At 34.5% G+C, this 21,698-nt stretch overlaps 1 protein-coding gene across 2 annotated transcripts in view; it reads left to right on the forward strand.

Annotated features, from left to right (window-relative positions):
- Ptx1 (pituitary homeobox homolog Ptx1) overlaps positions 1 to 21,698 on the forward strand; it is a 343,282-nt gene that overhangs the window by 21,398 nt on the left and 300,186 nt on the right. The window lies entirely within an intron of this gene.

The raw sequence follows: 21,698 nt of genomic DNA on the forward strand, positions 1-21,698 counted from the left end.
GGTACATTGGCAGATATGCATAAAAGTGAGAGAGTTCTCCTGAGACAGGTCTAAGAAAGCAGTTGAGAAAGTTCTTACGAGCAGAATTCTCTCAAAATTAGTGTGCATAAAAATAACCATTTGCGACTAAGAGAGTTCTTACGGTTAAAATATATTAGGCTATAATTCGCAATTCTGTCTCCTGTTTTCTTGTCGACGAGTTATGTTCAAACTCATAAAATCTGTTAACGAACAGTGCACATCAACATAAATAACCCCATGAGTTATGTGGTGATGTAAAATTCTGCCGGTCTTGAATTCAATCTTAAGGGACACTAGAACTGAGTTAAAAAAATTGCCAAAACATCTCTTTTCAGTTTTCGAACGAAAATATTACTTGTAATTTTAGAATGTTGAAAGTAAGAGGTTTCTGGCCTCTACGTCTTTTTTGAGCTGCAGATCTATTGTATCTCATTTCACAAATTTGCCTTTTTTCTCGAAACTACATTTTTAATATCCAAAATGCTCCACGCGCATGCAGTTTTCACCAAACACAATGAAAGTATTCGTAAACGTGTCCATGCATATATTATCTGAGATCTAATGTTGAGATATTTTAAGTACGGTATCTTAAAAATTGGGAGCTAAAATTATTATGTATCTTAAATAAAAAAAATATGAATAAAGAAATGTACGAGTTTCAAAAATTTATTGTGCACAAAATAAAGTAAATATATTGAATTTCTCGAAGTTAAAATATCGCCCGTTAATCTGGGTTCATATGAAAAAAGTGAACTTACTACATTTAAATATAGTACGCATGGAACATTTTGATTGTATCATTAATTTGCATAATTGAAATAAAATTAACATCGAAATTAGCAGTCCGATTGAGCTCAAAATTTGCACACACCTTGTTCTTAATGCATCTAACAAACATTTTAAAAAATGAAAGAAATCTGATTAAATTTGTAAAAAAATTTCAAAACTCAGTCATAGTGTTCCTTAATCAAGGAAGAAGAATGTCAGAAAGTCCAGTCCTGCTCCGTTGGAATAATGAAATAGGTCTATTATAAGGTATTTTTGTCTAACTTTATGGTACCGGAGATAAAAAATAAAAAGGCCATGGCAATGACATATTAGGAACCGATAGGCTGTCGGAAACAATTTGGTGCCTCTCTAAGCAAAAACCAAATTAATCATAATAATAATATTAATAATAATAATAATAATAATAGTAACAATAATTATCATCATCACTATCATCATCATCATCATTGATGAAGAGCCGGATTAAGGAGTAAACCGAAATGAAAATGACAATGAAACAATAATACTGCAGGATTTGGATGAACAACCTGCTGAATATGATGCAAGGTACAACAAACACCTCAATAATCATGATAACACATGACAAATTTAAAGTAATGATTTCATTTACATTTATTTATTTATTTATTTATTTATTTATTTATTTATTTATTTATTTATTTCTACTGGCAGAACTAAGGCCATAAGGTCTTATCTTCACTCAACCAGTATTATCACAATAGCAAATATAAATGTGACAGCAATACAGGAGCAATATACAATTGAAGAGTCCACTGCAAGAATGATGGATGTCACTTTCTTGTCGAAAATAAACCAAGACTGTCAATGCATGACTTAAGACATATTATAGAATGTACATACAAAGTTATATGGCATTAACACTGATAAGTTGGTCATTGTCCAGTAATGATCGGAAAATCACAGTTAAGCTTTGAGCGCTAAGCATTTCAAACTTTCAATTGCTTCTCCTGCAAAATGTTTCCCAAATGACATCCATCATTCTTGCAGTGGATTCTTCAATCTATAATAATAGTAATAATAGTAATAATAATAATAGTAGTAATAATAATAATAATAGTAGTAGTAATAATAATAATAATAATAATAATTAGGAGAAGTGCGCACAAATGTGCATTAGTTTTGGACTCTGCTGTTAATAATAATAATAATAATAATAATAATAATAATAATAATAATAATAATAGTAATTGTAAATATGAAAAGCCGGATTAAGGAGTAAACCGAAATCAAAATGACAATGAAACAACAATACTACAGGATTTGGAGGAAAAACCTGCTGAATATGATGCAAGGTACAAAAAACCCCTCAATAATCAGGATGGCAGATGACAAATTTAAAGTAATGATTTTATTTACATTTATTTATTTAGATATAGATTTAATTATTTAGATACAGATTTATTTATTTATTTATTTAGATTTATTTATTTAGATTTATTTATTTAATTAGATTTAGATTTATTTAGATTTATTTATTTATTTAAATTTAGATTTATTTATTTAATTAGATTTAGATTTATTTATTTATTTAAATTTAGATTTATTTATTTAATTAGATTTAGATTTATTTATTTAATTAGATTTAGATTTATTTATTTATTTAGATTTAGATTTATTTATTTATTTAAATTTAAATTTATTTAGATTTAGATTTATTTATTTATTTGAATTTAGATTTATTTATTTATTTATTTATTTGAATTTAGATTTATTTATTTATTTATTTAGATTTAGATTTATTTAAATTTAGATTTATTTATTTATTTAGATTTCGATTTATTTATTTATTTATTTAAATTTAGATTTATTTATATTTATTTATTTATTTTGAAACGATGTATGATGAAGAGTATCGGGAAGTGTTATGATGAGGTATACTCAGTGTGCCAGTGAAATGAGATCGAGTAGATGTTAGGATTGGAGCATAAATACACAAGACGAGACTACAGATAACTTGGAGTTGAGGTGTGTAGAATTTGAAATAGAAGAGAAAGACAGTGTAGGTCTAAAGTTATGCGAATTCTGTGAATTTGTCCAGTCCATGCACTATTATCTAATTGTAATATTCTATGCTCATCATAAGGAGAATGACACAGCTTTCATACGATGCTGTGTCTCTGGATGAGACATTTTTAAGCTAATGTTTTAGGTCTGTGTTTTCAGCATGCGTCCGCTGCAGACTGTTTGGAGAGCGTAGTTCTTTATTTTGAGAATCAAGTTAAATCAATAAACCTCCTTCACACAAAAAGAACAGATGCAGGTGGATATAAATTACAAGGAGTTTCACACAGTAGTAAGGGACAAAAGTTGTTTCAAAAACAGGTGTAAATAGTAACTTAATGGTAACAGATTGTAAAATATTTTGAACATTAAGTAACTGAAATATGTACAGCATTAAAACTGTATTTTTCACTTTCTTATCATTTTCTTTTGTGAGTTTTTTCTTTTGTTTCCAAAGCCGCCGGCCATTTTACTATTTCTAATCCTTGTTCTTCCATTGCATTTAAGATATGGGATTTTCATTTAATTGTTTAAATTAACTTAGATGTAGACCTATAAATTCATAGTAGGCTATATAGCAACATTTTCACAAGTAGGCCTACTTCTATATAATAAATCTCGCCACTTCAAAGTCATGACTTACAACCACCACTATCGACGTCAACGTAGTCATCATCATCATCATCATCATCTAGAATAATAGTAGATACTAAATCTAGGCAATCGTGTACAACAAACTACAAATAATGCACATGGCTTGTCAGTATAATTTTTCATTAATAATCTTCCTCGTATGTAATCGTGAAAACTTTGTAACTAATTCAACAGTTCATAGCATAAATACACGTCAAAAAATGACTTTCATACTCCATCTGCAAGTATATCGTGCTATCAAAAAGTAGTGCGTTATATAGCAGTAAAATTTTTAGTAGCCTCTCTATCGATATAAAAATGAAACTCAAAACATAAGATTATTTAGGGCCAAATTCAGGGAGTGCCTAATTTCTCACGCCTTCTATTCTGTAGGTGAATTCATGACATTCAATAACGCTTCCTGAAAATGATACTAAAACTTTGTGTTGTACTAGTAGACTATATTGTAAACCTCGTCTGTATATACTTCATCTAGACCAGTGATGAAAAAGCAAGCGCATTTTTCGGACCTTGACGTCGTGCGCGGGCAGCAAGCGCTAAGTATGGAAAGAGGAAGAGTTGTGTATATGAATAAGCAACCTGTTGGATTAAGAAAACAGTGGTGCACAAACTTCAAACGGAACGTGAAATTTTATGTCGTTATTTTTATATGGCATCTTTGTGTTTAATATTATCTATATTGTCTGTAAAACAAAAGTACTAACACTGATTTCTTAATATTGCACTTGCGTTTTAAATCTTAATAACATAATAGAGAGTTAAGAAGGAATATTCACTTAAATTCCATTGTAGTATAATATTACACTGTATTAAGTGGATGAAACACATCATTCATAAAGAAAGTGATATTCCAAAGAAAGAGATTGAGTATGACATGATAAGTTGGAATTTATATTGATGGTATCTTTAGCCTTACAAAAGTAATCAATAAACTAATCAAAACAATATTACAGTACAAAGCAAAGTTACCTAGGTACTGTATCTGTTTTAAGTGTAAATAATATTACATAAGAAAACTCTTATCGCATTATGATTTTAAGGTGATATTTGTGAGCAACTTCATATCATCAGAACATTAAATTAATTTATCGAAATGTGCTGAAGCTATAGAGCTGACATTTTTACAACACATGGGCACGTATCTTTTGCTTAGGCCTATGATGTAACAATAGTTGCTTTGTTAATTCATTTCCTTACAAACAATTTCCATGCGAATATTTTCTAAATTTTCAATACACTATCTTCGGTAATACGTATATACGGTTGTTAGATTTACGAAAACATTCTGTAAGACTACTAAATAAATAGGCCTATACTGAAAATTTCACTTTTCTATACGAAAAGGTGAGAAAATATGTCTTTTGAATAAAAAAATCAAAGTTGTGAAAAATGAGCATTAAAATTAAAACTTATATTCTCATAATGCACTTATACTTCTCAGGCAAATCTAAAAATTAACAGTTTTAATAAGTTCTCTTCCCTTTATCTATTGAATCAGTGCTGGCCATCCCTGAATATAGCTCGACCAAGCGGCATATACCACCTCTTTCGTCTGTCTCTTTCCTTTCCGCTGTAAAGCGCTCAGGCCCTCCTGGGCTCTAAAGCGCGCGCTTGCTCCTGTGGGCATCAATTGACATGCCTGATCTAGACTGTGACTATAAATTAAGACCTTATAATAGTATTAAGTTTTTTTACTTGTTCCATATTCTAGCTGTGAAGCAATGTATGAATACCATGGAATGTTAATAAATACAATACAATACAATAATCATCATCATCATCATCATCATCTTTATCATCATCTCATTCTTCTCTTTCCGTATTTTCTACTAATTCCTTAAATTATTTACTCATGTATTAGGTTAAATGCGTCTCTATCGAAGGGACACTAGAGAAATTCGGGTGACGAAATGGAAACGAAAAGTGTAGGACTACTGTAGGCTACTCGTGACAACTCGAAATTCATTCATTCATTCATTCATTTATTTTATTCCATAGATCTTACATGTGCAATGAAGCTTTAAGATGTGGAACATGTCAACATTTTACATTATTACAATTACAATTTTTACAAATTTTTATAGTTTTACAATTTAGTAATTTTCTACAATTTTTACAATTTTGTACAATTTTTTTACATTTTTTTACATTTTTTTACATTTTGGCGAGATGTAGTGAAATGAGATGAGGTCCGAGGATTCGCCAAAATATTACTAAAAGGATTATGATATTTTTAACCCTATGTATAAAATAATCAGAAAATTAAGATGATCTACTATATACAGTATTTATTTACATTTACAATGTTTCAACAATTATTAATTACTAGCATTATATCAGTTTTTAGGTTTTCATGGTGACTGATCACCGATCAGATTTAGGCCCTTAGGTATTCCACCGTATCCTAGAACTTCACATTTCCAAGGTTTCCGAACTAATTCTAGGTCCCTCCAACGACCCAATCAAAATTCGAAGCCCGCGAAAGAAGAATTCTCCGCCAAATCTTCCACCTGCACAGACGCGCCAGAAACAACACAGTTTACACCGCGACAAAAACAAAGCCACTCTTCACACATCTGAACAACATAAACAGGAAATACACACGTTTGGCAGTAAATCGCGTATATACACAACACATCTTCGCAAATCCACCGAACACAAACAACAGAACAACACTGGAGAAACTCCTCTACAACTACCACCAGCCCCAACCACCAAACTAAACCACACAAACAAAACCGCATACACGTGTTGGAAATTTGACTGTCTGAGAGGACACACGACAGCAACAGAGAGGCAGATCAATAAAATAACACTAGACCATGAAAGTCTCCTTAACCATTCAGACGCTTCTGCCACCGGAAGGCGAAACTTAAAAATCTCAACAACAACAAAAGTATGTATGTACGCACAGTGTTCTGCCCAAGAGCAGGTCTTTAACTGCAAACCCAGCATTTCCTATTCTTCCCAATTTCTTGCTTTCCTCTTAATCTCCCCATATAATACCTTGACGTTGTCTATCAACTGATATCTTTTACCCCGAACTCTTCTCCCGGTCACCATTCTTTAAGTATCGCAAATTAACAAATTAGGCCTATACCAAAATAAAAGGAACCAATCACCGCACTCACACACCTACTGGCACTTATCCCAGAAATAGTGTCATATATGTAAATATATATTTATTATTATTTATGTACAATGGCTGGAGAGGGCAACCTGCGCGTATAAGACCCTAAAACGGCCTCTGGCTCAAAGCCAGAAAAGTCAACTTCTAGGTTCCTTCATCAGGGCAGACAGGTATGCCCAGTGGGATCGCCTACCCTGATGGACTCGTCACGCCGGGCTAATACGGACGACTGAGCAACAGCTTTAATTGCCTGTTATTTATATTTATTTCATTCATAGCTTTCTGCCCAAGGGCAGCTCTTTCACTGCAAACCCGCATTCTCCAATCTTTCCTACTGTCAGTCTTCCTCTTAGTCTCCAAATATTATGATCTACGTATCTTAATGTTATCTGAGGTTTTTTTCTGCCCCGAACTTTTCTTCCGTTCACCATTCCTTCCAGTTCATCCTTCAGTAGGCATTTTCTTCTCAGCCAGTGACCCAACCAATTCCCTTTTCTCTTCCTGATCGGTTTCAGCATTATTCTTTCTTCACCTAAACGTGTAGGAAACTAATTTCTGAAGTCAAATGAGTCACTAACGAAAAACATTAAACGTATACTGTATCATAATGCAAGACGTGAAACGCAACTATAATAATAATAATTCTGTGGCAGGGAGTAAAAAGGTCTTAAGTCAATATTTTGTGAAAATGAGATTTTTATATATCCTGAAAGCGGAAACAATTCTCTACAATCTGGTGAAACGGTTAAAGTCAAATAAGACTCCTGACTGGATTTATAGAGCGTTACCAAATATCCTAAGTAATTTTTGAATCGAGCACACACAGAATAAAAGGCTTAAGAATATATTTAATACTTTATTCCTTACAAACATCACATGTTTACTTTCCATGCTCCCTATTAAAAAGGTCTAACTTGTATTTTAGCTATTTTATCACATACTGATGTCCTTTCCTTTTAAAACTTTAGGAACCAGGATAAACAGTCCCATAATTGTTTAAGACCCATTTTGCATTTCTAATAATTTACAATTCTCATTTATTTTGACATGAAAAAGGTCTTATGTTCAATAGTCCCTTCTACTCAGTTTGGGTTCTAGTCTTAAAAGGGCTTTTTTTGGAAATAATCAAGAATATTTTTAAATGAGCAACATTACCTATTTTAGAAGAAATATAAACAAATAATATCCAAGAAAAAACTCTTAATCAAAAAAACTCTATAATTGACATCAATTTCAGTCTTTCTAGTGCTCTCCTGAAAAGTATAACATTCTTACTTAAGACCTTTTTCCTCCCGGCTACGGAATTGATTCTGGATTAATGAAACTAATTTTAATATTATTAGCAGAGAGGAGAAAACCCTGAGCTTTATGTTACAAAAAAAGAGTCGTTAATATAATCCTTGTAGTATTACCCATGATGCAATAGGTAGTCAAGAGTACTCCAATGTGGTGTATGTTATTAGAATGCAGTGATCTGGTTGATAGGATTAAGGTTCAGAAGTGTGCTTAAGCTAAGTGCTTATAATTATTAGTGAGATATATTCAGTTATTACGCGTAAGTAGGATACGTAGGCCTATTACTTTTTTTTTTCCTCTGAGCCAAGTTAATACTTCACTAGGCTACTATTTATAAAATAACAATAATACTGGAGTTAAAGGGAGTCTGTACACCGAATTTTAACAAAAAATGAAATTTTGGTTCTTATTGTTTGGAAGGCTGGCGGGACTGGTCGTCAGAGTGTTGGCGGTTAGGTCGGTTTGGCGTAGATGGGGTCGGTGGGCACGCAACTCATCGCAGAGGCGCGCAATAGATCTCAAGGTCGCAGTGCGTAGGAATGTTCCCCTCCTGCCCTCATAGAGAGAGAGAGAGAGAAAGAGAACAGTGTATTATGATAATAAACTATTAAAATAATTTTAGTTTTGTCCTTTAAATGTGCATAAATTTGATCCGAATAAATTTAACTTTACGTTCTGCAAAAGAATTTTTCAATGTTACATTTGTTCGGATAAAATTTCTGCACACACAATTTTATTTCACATCGTTCGACTCGTATTATCTCTAAAGAAGTTTCACTTAAAAAACGTTTCAATGGCATCCAGACAATCTTTACAATTCTAGTAATATATGTACAGGGACATCATTTTATTTTTACTTCAATTTTTATTGTACCTGAGTTTTTGAATGTACTTCACTCCCACCCCCTCTACTAGTAAACTTCCAATCGTCCTCCACACAGAACCAAGGCCGCATATACAGTCAAAGTCGCCTTACGGTCATAGTAAACAGTACTGAGTTAGTGAGTATAGTACGTTCCAGAAATATGTTCGCATTTTCCAGTAACGAAAGAGTTTTCAATATTGAAACATATTTTCGCACAGGTACTGTCGTCCGTTTGCCTACGTCGTATCCCGGTTTCCCCCAACCGCTTCTGCTCGCACCTCTATAAAGTCTAGTGGCTGCGCTGTCTTGTCTTTTTTCTGAAAACATTAATTTCTGTTAGGAATTGGACGTCTATGTAATATTATACTTAAAATAACTTAAATATAAGGGCCTCGTTAAGTAAATGACTGTCACGTGATTTTTCCCCTTTCTACGACAAAACCACTTGGACGGAAAGCAATAGCATGTCTGAGTAATTTTATCTTTTCGGATCGGGCAGAAGTGAAGATTGAATTTACAGTACGTAAGGCACTCTTTTATAGAGTAGGTACAGAATTATTTCAACATGAGTTACTAGTACGAAGGACGAAACTGGTAATTGGAATTAGGTACAATAGTCTATAGTGCGATAATATGCACAAAAGAACTGAAGCATGTATCGAAATGAACGGCCACCATTTTCGAAAATGTATTTAAATATCCATATTATGATTATTTTTCAATTTAACTTCATTCTCTAAATTGTAAGCTAATGTGCTGTAGACAGTATAATGTACACTGCATAATGAATACTTCCGAATGAACAGCTCAGCTCGTGAGTAAAAAACACTTATTGTTAAGACTGTACTGTATTTTGATTAAACAAAAACGTAATGAAAATTATCAAACTCAAAAGCGAGATATTTCCTACTTTACGTAAGTGGATGAACTACTTTTCTTCCCTCCTACACCTAGTAAAGTGATTTGTTTGTATTTTACGCCAGTATCATCAAACTCCAGTCGTGGAAGGGGGTAGCAAACGGTGTTTCCTGTTCTCAACCGTTAATCCAAAGGTATAGCCAGGTTAATATTATAAATGTTAGTAAAAATAAAATGATGTCCCTGTGCAATTATATTTGAAAGAAAACGTAAATAAGTTGAAGACTAATGAAAGAATTGTAATTTCTAGCAATAATCATATGGTGGAAAGTTAATTTGAATAAACCGTCATTTTAATAGGGATAAGTACTTTCTACAGACATGGTTAAACGAAAAACATGCACTTGCTCTCAGATTTGACTGCCAAATTGGAAGCAACGTACGGTAGTAGATGAAGGTGGTTGAACTACTGTAGTCTATTATTGTGAAGGGTCAGTTCTTAGGTCTCATCCACGTCACCATGTAGCGGGGAGCTAATCTCGCTAAATAAATAGTCGTTATACTGGCTATGTAAATTGCAACTTGTCTTTTAAATCACTAAGCATTGCAGTTGCAAGTTGTTTTACAGGTCGGCTTAATACTTGTTTGATAGTGCCTTCATGGCAACTGAAATGACTTTGCGTGTGTCATTGAAACTTGCAGTTGGTCATTTATCTAACACATAATTCCTTCTCTTAGAAGTAAACCCTTTGCTTTTTATTAGTGTTATGATACTATGTTCTGTGAGAAATTAGGCTTAAATGTCAACAATAACAACAATAATAGTAACAATAATAAAAAATTAATTTCTTTCTTGTATTTATTTATTAACTAGCTGAAATCACCCGTCGTTGCCTGTGTTTTCCTTTCTGCTTCTATTTCTAATTAAACTGATTGTTAGGCTTTTCGGAAATCCAACTACAGACAATGAAAACGAATTGTCTTTACTAAGCTTTCCTCATCCCTAAAAAAATGAATCTTTCCATAGCGTTCGCGTACTTGAATTAATGAATTTCTTAGCCAAATGCCTGCCAGGGTTAACTCAATTTAATCACCTGTAGATCAGGCATCGAAAAGAAAACATTTCGTCATGTGCCTTACGTTCAACTGTTTTTAATATATGTTTATTTGTTTTGGTTTATTTATTTATTTATTTGTTTGTTTGTTTGTTTGTTTATTTGTATTCTGATGTAGTTAAGGCCATTAGGCCTTCTTCCACACCACCAGAAATACGAATAAAATAATAGAAAATCAAACTATAAACAAAGTAAAACCAAACGAAAATATATGCAGGCTCAGACACACAACCTAGATTGTCTAGATTTTGGCTTTCATGATGTGTCAACAATCTTATTTCATGTCGTGTTATTTTTCCATGGCCTCATGGAAGTCGATGTTGAATACAACAGACAATAATAAAGAACAATTGGCTGTATAAGATTGCATTTTAATATTATACATCAATGTTTCATCTTATTTATTTTTATTCTTTATTTTTTTTAATTAACTTAACGTCCATTTGTCCGATTTTAATGTAGCCTATGTTCTTCTCCTGATTATGAAGGTTAAATGTGGAAACTTTGACAAATATCGGTTAAAGCGTGTAGATTTGTATAGAGTACATACATACATACATAGCCACATTGACTTTTATATATAAGATGTTATAACGATTAGAATGTAGTCAAGAATAATTCAGTGTAATAGGAAATGTATAAGGGTACTGTTTATAATAAAATACTGCACCTATGTACGCCTAATTGTCACTGATTAGTTAAGAAGTTGACGCACTTTACACATTTAAAGTATCTTTGGCAAATGGACCATTCATATTTACAATACAAGTTCGTAGTTCTTAAACACTTGGATATTTGTGAATGATATTTCGATATTTTCAGATTTTATTACGACTTTTTATGCCTTTCACAGGAAGATGCAAGCCAACATTGTTCGGAAATCATTTACACTTTACCTAAATTTCATTTAAATATATTGAAGAAAAAATGAATATCCAGATATTTTCGTCTGAGATAACAAATCACAAAATTTTAATAAATGATTTTGAAGTCGCGTTGTCGAAATATAGGAATACTATTTTACCTCACACGGCTTCTAATTTTTCAGTGTCCATTGCTGTAATGAAATTCTGGGCTACGGGTACAAATTTAAGTTCTTATTTGATTGCCAAAAACAACAGTGAATTGATTGACGAAAAATATTAATAAAAGTGCGCTATTACATCTAACATTAGAATAACATAGTTGCACGTAACATAAATTTCACCCAAATTCTAATTTCATTTCCCCTTAACTGGTACTGAGTTATTGGTATTTAACGATGTCACGCGCCAGTTTCATATAGATTTTGTCTAGCGCACGCTAGTAGATAATAGTTACGATACAAATTCTAAAATTTATCCTTTTGGTAAGAGTATAAAGCTTGTGAAACGAAGCAAAGCCGAGTCACAAACACAAGAGAGCCAAAAAGATTACTCTACAAATGTGTATCATACAATGTTTTTCTACGATAACATAAATTTACATTAAATAAATAGTTCCAGCTGCAGAGGTTATACGATCATGATTTCAGAGGCGTCTGAACTCAGAACCATTTAAAATTAAGTATCTATGGAATCGCAAACCATTTTATTTAGATCACGATTTCATGTCCGTCTAAACTAGTCATATGATCAACAAAGCGTTTGTCAGTTAGTAAATAAAATATAATAATTTTGCAATTATTAATATAGTATAGTTCATATGTGTTATTCTTCTAATTAGGTCTAGAGTCTCTTCCAGAAATTCTTGTTAAGTTATTGATTTTAACACAGCATTCTGGACACGTTTCTGAATTACGTTTCTGAACTCAGAACTATAAATAAATAACTATGGAATCATACCCTATTAAACTGATCAAAAGTAAAGTTATTTCAGATCCTTGAAGCAATGCAAGCAATGAGTAAGTTACTATACTGTTTTCGCTGTAAGAAAAATCCTAATGTAAACATAAGCACGTTGCTGTCATATCCGTGATTGGCTCCCAGCCGAAACACTCACATGACGCAGGAAAATATAGTTCGTGTTTGGAAACCATAATCTTGTATTATTTGAAAATAAAAAATTGAAGTCTAGCTGTTAAATACGATGAAATATATAACTTCGCTCATATGTAAAACACTATGTAAAAGAAAAGCTACTTTTATATTTTGTTATATACTATGAACGCGGATGAATACCAACAGTAATACCGAGGTAGTCTGTTCTTGTAATAAGCTGGCGTCACTTGAGCTCGTATAACTTTTTGATCCTCAGTGAGTGTTTATTAAACATAGGCGTGGAAACCCTCTCAAAAGCGAAAAAAAAAAACAAATAGTCTTAAATGTAAGTTATATAATAAGTTAAGTGAGTTTTAATTACAATAATTATAAATTAAATGTTTCCTAAGCAAACTAATGCATAGTAGTGAGGTTAGGCCTACTTGACGAGTAACGGGAAATGTTTAACATGAAACAGAATGTACAACAGTAGGCGGGAACATGTACTGAGAATCTATGGCGCCAAACAGTGGCCAATGAAGCCTCACTTCAGTCACGTGCTATTGTTTATATTAGGATTTTTCTTACAGCGAAAAGATTATACATATAATACGGGTTAAAATGTAAATACGAATGTTGAATTTGTTACTTATTTGTGCTACGTAAAATATTTACTGTACGTCATGAAAAATCAAGGTAATATATTAATTTCGTACTGAATGTAATTTGGACAGTGAACATTAGATTTTCTTTGGCAGTGGATAAAATGAATAGCAATGCGTAAAGTGATTACTTACGTTTTTTACATACTAATGTTTTAAAAGCTCACTTTACGCAGTAATAACAATGGATAAAATTCAACTTTACGCACTATCGTTGAAAAACATTATTCACCGTTGAAAAACGAAACAGGTAGGCTAATAATCAGCCCAAGCGAGACTGGATCCTACGCCAGAGCGTCGGCTCTGAAAGGAACAACTGACAAACGAGATACACACACACTTGTTGCTTTTTTTTTTTTTTTTTTTTTTACGAAACCGCATAAAAATGTAAAGTCTCCGTTTTGAAATATGGCTGAACATGTTTAAGCTCTGATAAAATTTGGACTTGTGTGATTTATTCATTGGTGATGCTGATAAATTACCCAATGTATTACACAACTTTTATCTGAAATAATACCGGGTTTTGCTGATAAGAATTCAAAATCACATTTCACACAGCCTATGTCTCTAACACGTAGTGGAAGACGACGAAAATGCCGCGGTGCAGTGATCAATGTAGGCTAAATGCCGTCCTGCAGCGGGTCGCTGAACCCAATTCGTCATTTGCTGTTTCTGCCTCTGCTGATAATTTTGTCGACCGAAGGCCAGCCAGGCAATATAATGACACGTAAAAGTCACGTATTGTTCTGCCTAAACTTTTTTTGTCCATATATGAAAATTCTGAGAACATCAACCGGGCGTCATTTTCTACGATAGAAAAATGGATTGAGATTATGAATGAATGACTGAATGAATGAATGAATGAATGAATGAATGAATGAATGAATGAATGAATGGATGAATGAAGCCACTGTGTCCCATGAAGGGCTAGGGCCTCCTACAGGAGGGGAAGCTCGGTTGGTATGGTTCACATGATGAGCTATTTCAAGTGAACAATATTCACATTCACATTCACTATGTGAGATACACTAGAGTTTGTCAAATTCTAGTTCTATATGAGTTTGTTCACTATCTGTCTCCACTCGTTCCTGTTGCGGGCGATGGTTGGCCAGTTCCCTCCCAACTGCTGCTTGAATGTATCTGCCCATCTTCTTCTTGGCCTGCCTTGTGTTCTCCTTCCTATGTAGGGGTCCCACATGGTGGTTTCGCGCGCCCATCTGCCTTGTTGCTGCCTTGCTACATGACCACCCCACTTCCACTTCATTATGAGGGCTTTTTCTGTGATGTTCTCAGAAGCTGTAATTTTCTGCAGTGCCGTGTTGGAGACCTTGTCTTTCAGTGACCTTTCCTTTGGTATATTTCGATGTTCGTCTTTTGCCTCTATGAGTAGCCTATAATCGGAATTTTAAATACACTATTACACTTTTACTATGCCATAGTACTTTTGACCAATAAAACGGTATGAATGGATGTTTTCAACCCTTCATGGCTGTTTATCGCTACAATTATCATTTTCCTAGCATTTGTTTAATTTTATCACTTCCCTAGCACTTGTTTCTTTTTTTTTGCCAACATTTCTAACTGCAAATTCTTTACGGTACTATAAAACATGCTTTGCGATCGTCATTTGTTTCCCGCATAGATAGTACACGGATTTTGTTGATATTCAGTAAAACAAGTCAGTTTTATCTAAGAATGGTTCTCTTTGCATATACTGTCACGAAACGAAACGTGATTCCTTGTAGGTCAAACACATACGAAAACAGGGTAACAACTTTCCATCGTTTCTTCCAGCTAAAGCGCTTGCTTGGCTTTGGTGGCATTAGGGAATAGTTACACATGTAGGCTGCATTCGACCAGGTGTCTGTTTACGTTACGATACGATGACGTCACAGCGTTGTTGTTGCACATAGGCTATTTTCCGCGTCAGAAGTTCGCTTTGCAGGGTAGTATGTGTGTCTGTATGTAGCCTATGTGCCTAATGTATGTATGTATGTATGTATGTATGTATGTATGTATGAATCCGATATCGTAGCTACATATGCGTATGAACTTTTTCCGACTTGGGAGGAGAGTGTCATATAATGCATTGCGTATCTTCGGACTTTCCAAAAAACCATTTCGCTACCACCAATGTCATCGGCAGCAAATAACCGTATAAGTTAGTTGATAAAGCGTCGTTAAATGACTGTTTTTTTACACTATGAAACTATTAGGGGTGCTATGCATAGACATTTCGCTAGCCCGCGCTACGAGCGTGCTAAACTAGCCCCGGCCATCGACCGATTACTTGTACAGGATTCATAGCATATTATCATATCGCTAACACTGGTTTATAAATACGAAAAACGTTAGTTCGCTGATCGTCCATCGGAAGCCCGCGCTAAGAATGTCTATGAATATGGCCCTAGAAAATTGTTGACTGGTTATTTTACGACGCTTTATCAACTGCTAAGATTAAGTTATCTAACGTCTGAATGAGATGAAGATAATAATGCTAGCGAAATGAGTTCAGGTTCCAACTCCGAAAGTTAAGGTTGGTTCAGAATAAACCGGGAACGGAAACGACAACGAGAACTAGAACGGAAATAATATTAAAATAAATGTGTTTAAATGTGAGCATTCACAATTAACTACTGTTCTCCAACCAAGAGATCAACCGTGAAAGGAATGTGCTTACTATTGCCTCATCTATTGGAACGAAGTAGATAAGTAATATTACCGTTATAACGCCAGTTTAAAAACCATGCGCTCTCCTGCATATGCTATTTCCTGCATGAAGAGATTAAAAGACCAGGAGATTAACCGTGATCTAATTTTGTAACTAGGGTAGTATCAATATGTCTGTATCAATGTTATGGTTTGTGGTGTGAGAGCTAGCCAATAGAGATAAGAGTAGCCACGTGTATGACCTTATGACATCAACATTCATTCACAGCATTACCTTCCTTCGTCACATCCGGCGGAGACTTTCTCGTGGTTGGAGCACAGTATTGTGAATGCTTACATTGAAATACATTTTAATATTATTTCCGTTCTCGTTCTCGTTATCGTTTCCGTTCCCGGTTTATTGTGAACCAGCCTTTACCCAACATTTGCTCTTAACGGGTTGAGGGAAAGACCCGAAAAAACTCAACCAGGGTACTTGTCTCAACCAGGATTTGAACCCGAGCACGCTCGTTGTACGGTCAGATATGCTAACTGTTATTTCACAGTAGTGAACTATTATAACCTGTATGGACTAAATTAATGTAACTGTTCATCTTAATAACTGGTCATATGTAGCGTCAGATAGCGTAGTTCATTTATGCGTACGGTTTACTTTAAAGTCCATTATCTTTACGTTATATCCAATAATTGAGAGTCTGAAACGTTTTTAAAGGTGTTAACCCTCTCAGAATATCACTCCATTTATCGCTTATCAGAAAATCTCCAAGTAATCCTAAGCTCTACATTGGGGCATGTCGCGGAGTGAACTTGGATGAGGAAGTTTATCGAGGGACGGTTCTGGTAATTGATGACAGTAATCTCTTGAGTAATCGATTCGACGGTAATGTCGTGTCTCAAATAATCCACTCTTTGCCACATTATGTTTCTCAGCTTTTAGAGTTGGTTCTTGATAACAATTAGCGGGACTGGAATACAGGCCACGATGTGCCGGACTCAGACGCGCGCTGTTCACACAAGGCGGGAGGGAGATAAGGAGTCCAGCCGGGTCAGGTACTGTATCCGCTTCTTGCGAATCCAAACATGGAACTATCATTAGAGCCAGAGCGCTGTGTATATTCTGCTATCTGGGTTAAAATAATTCGAAGGGACCTGCGGTTAATAATTAAGATCAAATATTTGTGTAAGGATTAAAGAAAGTCGAGTTTATCTTGTTAACCTAGGGAGAGCGGGGCCGTATCTCGTGTGACATCTCTTATAATTAAAACTCAACACCTTCCTGACGTATTGAATTCTCTAATTAACCGCGTTCTGTTTACGAGACACTTTGCACATTCTTCATCATTTCGAGATAACGCTAATGTCAATTTTTATATTTTATTTTACGAAATAATATTAGTTCAAGGACGCACAGATGTACACGATGTTCCGTTCAAACCTCCCACATTTTAATTAATCATTGCTGACAAGGTATACCAAATTATGGAATGCGAGTGGTACTAAAAGAAAGAGAAACTTAAAGAATTTTTATTTCATTATTTTCAACTTGATTTTTCACTCAATATGTTGCGTCACAATCCTATAAAGCAAAATGGCGACTCCGCAGCTGCGCGCACAATCTGTACGGGCTATTCTATCTCAAATCGACCGAAATATAGAGAAAATTGACCTTGCAACTGTTAAATACAATGAAACTTTTTCTGTCCGTTGACAACTGTGATACAGTGCTTTGTGCAAAGTTTGAGGCATCAGAAGTTCATAGTGTTTAAATTAAAAATATTTAAATTTATCGTATTTTCATAAGATTAGCAACTATAAACTGTTGTGGCTCCGAAACCCTTTCACCCAATGATCAAAATCATGGTTTATTTTGTTGCTGAGAAATTAAAGTTTATATTGACATATAAATAGATTTTCTTACCTTTTATGGAAATGGAGAAATTTAGATTTTTCTTAATCAAGACGCCTTTGCCAACGAAAAAATATGTTTAAAATATATGGTTAGATTCCGCATTGAAAGTACAAATAAACACATATGTTTTATGGTGCACCGTTGATAGGAAAGTATTGAAAATATAAAATAAAGAAAATAAATAGTACGCGCGTGAACTAACCAGTTGACTGTGAGGCGGGAGCTAGTCGATGCAAGGCCAGGAGACATAAACAAGTGATGTTTCGTCTAGTAGCGCATAGCTGGGCTAGCTTTATCACGAGTTTTCATAAACACAGGAGTAAAATGACGCACAGCGCTGGCTTATCTTCAATTCTCGGCCAGTGCGTGCGGTACTGCGCCGTTTAAGTCTAGACGTTTGAAAATAATTTATTTAATACCCTCGAAACTTATTGCCCAGCCACTAAGCAAACAATGCCGAATCCCTCTTAATAATGCAAGGTTTTTTCTCAATATTTTAAAAATTTTTACAAATGGGCAAAAAGCCTAAAAGTAAGTAAAATCAGATTATCTGTCTCTCTGTATATAATAAAAATAAGTATTACTTCTTAACATAACCTACCAAATGTCAGCTTCAAAATGAGCTCTCGTTTAATGTTCTGCAGTAAATGGTTCCAGAGTTCTGAGCGCTGAAAGAGGCTTGTTTTTATAAAATATGCTACATTTGTCGCTCAATAATATAAAAACCGTTTGACTTTCGATAGTATATTTTTGAAAATGCACTCTCCTCAGCACCTTGTATAAATAGGAAAAAAATTAGAGTATTAAAAAAATGCGAGGTTTTTTACTGATCGATTTCATATGGAATAGCCCGTACGTATTCTGGTATGCAGAGACAAAATCAATTATTACAGTGCAAATAAGTTACCGGAGAGAATATGGAAGAAATGCACCTGATGGGAAAACCGATAAGGCATAATGTGAGAAGTTTCTCGCGACTGGAAGTGTGAAAAAACAATCCGGATGTTCTCTAATATCCTCTTCTGAAACACATCGACAAGAACATTTCGAGTCGCCAGAAAGTTCCCACACCATACCTTAATGGTTTTCCCGTCAGGTACATCTCTCCATATTCTCTCCGGTAATTTTTTTTGCACTGTAATCAGCGTATTCCGAATCTCATCGGTGAGCAATCCGATGGCATCACGGTGTTCCGAATTCCACCGATGACGTCATTGATGCTCCACCGGTGTCGCACAGGTGTCATCAACTTGCAGAGGTGGTGGCAGTCTCCATCAGCCGCCATCAGTGAATCTGATTGGTTCTTGTATAGGGCGGGAATTAGCAGACGAATAACATCGTGCACTGTTGTGTCATGGCGGTGTGTTCTGCTTTAGTTCTGAGCACAATGTAAAAACAATATGTTAATGGCTTATGAGCGAACATGTCAACGGACCAGTTATTACTATTGGTTCAAGAAATAAATTGTTTATGCTATCTTTTCTTTGAACGAGATGGGAGTACGAAAATTTCGCAAAATTTTGCTAGCGTAGCACAGACAACAACTTGTACAGTCGCCATGACAGCATCGATCCTTCCAGCAGTTTTGTTCCTTATTTCCCTGCAACGTGATGTCATTGATGCCACCGGACCGGTGAGATTCGGAATACGCTGAATGATTGACTTTGTCTCTGCATACCAGAATACAGAGTCTGCGCGCTGCTGCGGAGTCGCCAGAATTCATTAAATAAAAATTATTTGAGTTTCTCTCTCTTTTAGTATCTAGGCCTAAAGCATTTCATAATTTGGTATATACCTTGTCAGCAATGATTAATTAAAATGTGGGAGGTTTGAACGGAACACCGTGTATTTCAAACATACAACTTTTTGACACGTTTTCTGTAAGAAATGCTATTTTAGTATACTTGCTTTTGTTTACAGTTCTGCTCGCATTGCATTTTGAAGGTCGTTACGGTTATATTTTTAAAACATCTCTTAATGTTAACACCAGAAGCACCAAAAGAAAGACGGAATTCCCTGTTAACCATTTTATCCAAAACAACAAAAGATTGAAGGGGTATAGACCGCAGATTCTCCAGTGCAGAAGAGGATAAAAATTATAAGATTAATTGAGATATATACATACATACATACATACATACATACATACATACATACATACATACATACATACATACATACATACATATGCATGGAGTTTCCGGGCTAGTGTTACATACTTTCAGGGATGATGGGGAAGGGCACATGTATCAATTTTAGATTAGGAACCCTGGTCTGGAAATGACTGAGTCGAAAGTTACAAGCAAAAATAGTTGTGTGGAAATGAAATAATTTTATTCCCCTGTAAACTTTATTTGTGTTGCATAATAACCAATGCCTCGAACAAGTGCAAAATTTCAATTATCTGGGTTGTGAAATATCTTATCAAAACGAAAAAGATGTGAACAAGAAAATTACCAAATAATAATAATAAACAATACATTAAAAGCTAAATTAGTACAAAAATCTACAAGAATAAAAATATATAATACACTAGCATTACCCACCCTTCTATACGGAAGCGAGATTTGGTCATTAAAGAAAAAAGACATGAACAGAATCAAAGCAACGGAAATGAAATTTTTCAGAAGGACAGCAGGATATACTCTTTTAGACCGAAAAAGGAATGAAGAAATTTTAGAACAATTAGAAGTAGAGTCAGTAGAAGAAAAAATCAGCAGATACAAATTCAATTGGCTAGATCATGTAAGAAGAATGGAAAATTCAAGAATCCCAAAAATTATGATGCAATATAAACCTAGAGGACATCGTCGACCAGGAAGACCGTTAAGAAGACTGCTAGATGGGGTCGAAACAGGTCTACAGAGGCCTAATTCGTGAAGGATGATGATGATGATGATCTGTACATCTTGCACATACTGTATTCTTCTGACGTTGTTTACGTTGTCTACTTACAGTATTCCATTCAGTGCGCTGTCTGAGGGGTGGAGACAGGAAACTACACTAAAGCAATGCAGATAGCGTTATGTGTAACGGACATGGTCGGTCCTGATATGCATGTCTGTAGACATTAGCGTATGTGTACAAGTTGCAGTGTCCAGTCGATCAGTCCTAGTGAAATGGAGGAGTACGCGAGAGTGGAATATGCAGACCTGATTTTCGAATACGGATGAGCCAATGGGAACAGTAGACAAGCTCACAGATTATATCGGGACAAGTACCCACGTAGGAGACATCTGGCCCATACCATCTTTCCACGACTGTTCCAGAGGTTAAGGGAAGGAGGGTACGTGGTACGAAATTACAATTCCATTTCCACACAACTATTTTTGCTTATAACTTTCGACTCAGTCATTTCCGGACCAGGGTTCTTTATCTCAAATTGAGACATGTGTCCTTTCCCATCATCCCTGAAAGTTTGTAACACCAGCCCGGAAACATCCTGTATATATATATATATATATATATATATATATATATATATATATACTAGCCGTACCCGTGCGCTCCGCCGCACCCGTTAGAAATAAATACCGGTATAAAGTAATAACATAATTAAAATAAGACATTTGATCCAGGGAACATTCGTGTTTGATAGAAGGATATATCGTTTATTATGTTACTTAATTTAAATTGTATTAAAAAAATTAAAATACAATCATTTTGATCCAGAGGCCACTCATTTGGTCATAAAAATTATTTTAGGAAATACAGAAAATGAATGCCTATGAAGTTTTCTGTGCGTAAGA

The sequence above is a fragment of the Periplaneta americana genome, chromosome 12 (genome assembly GCF_040183065.1).
Source record: "Periplaneta americana isolate PAMFEO1 chromosome 12, P.americana_PAMFEO1_priV1, whole genome shotgun sequence".
In the NCBI taxonomy this organism is placed as follows: Eukaryota; Metazoa; Arthropoda; class Insecta; order Blattodea; family Blattidae; genus Periplaneta; species Periplaneta americana.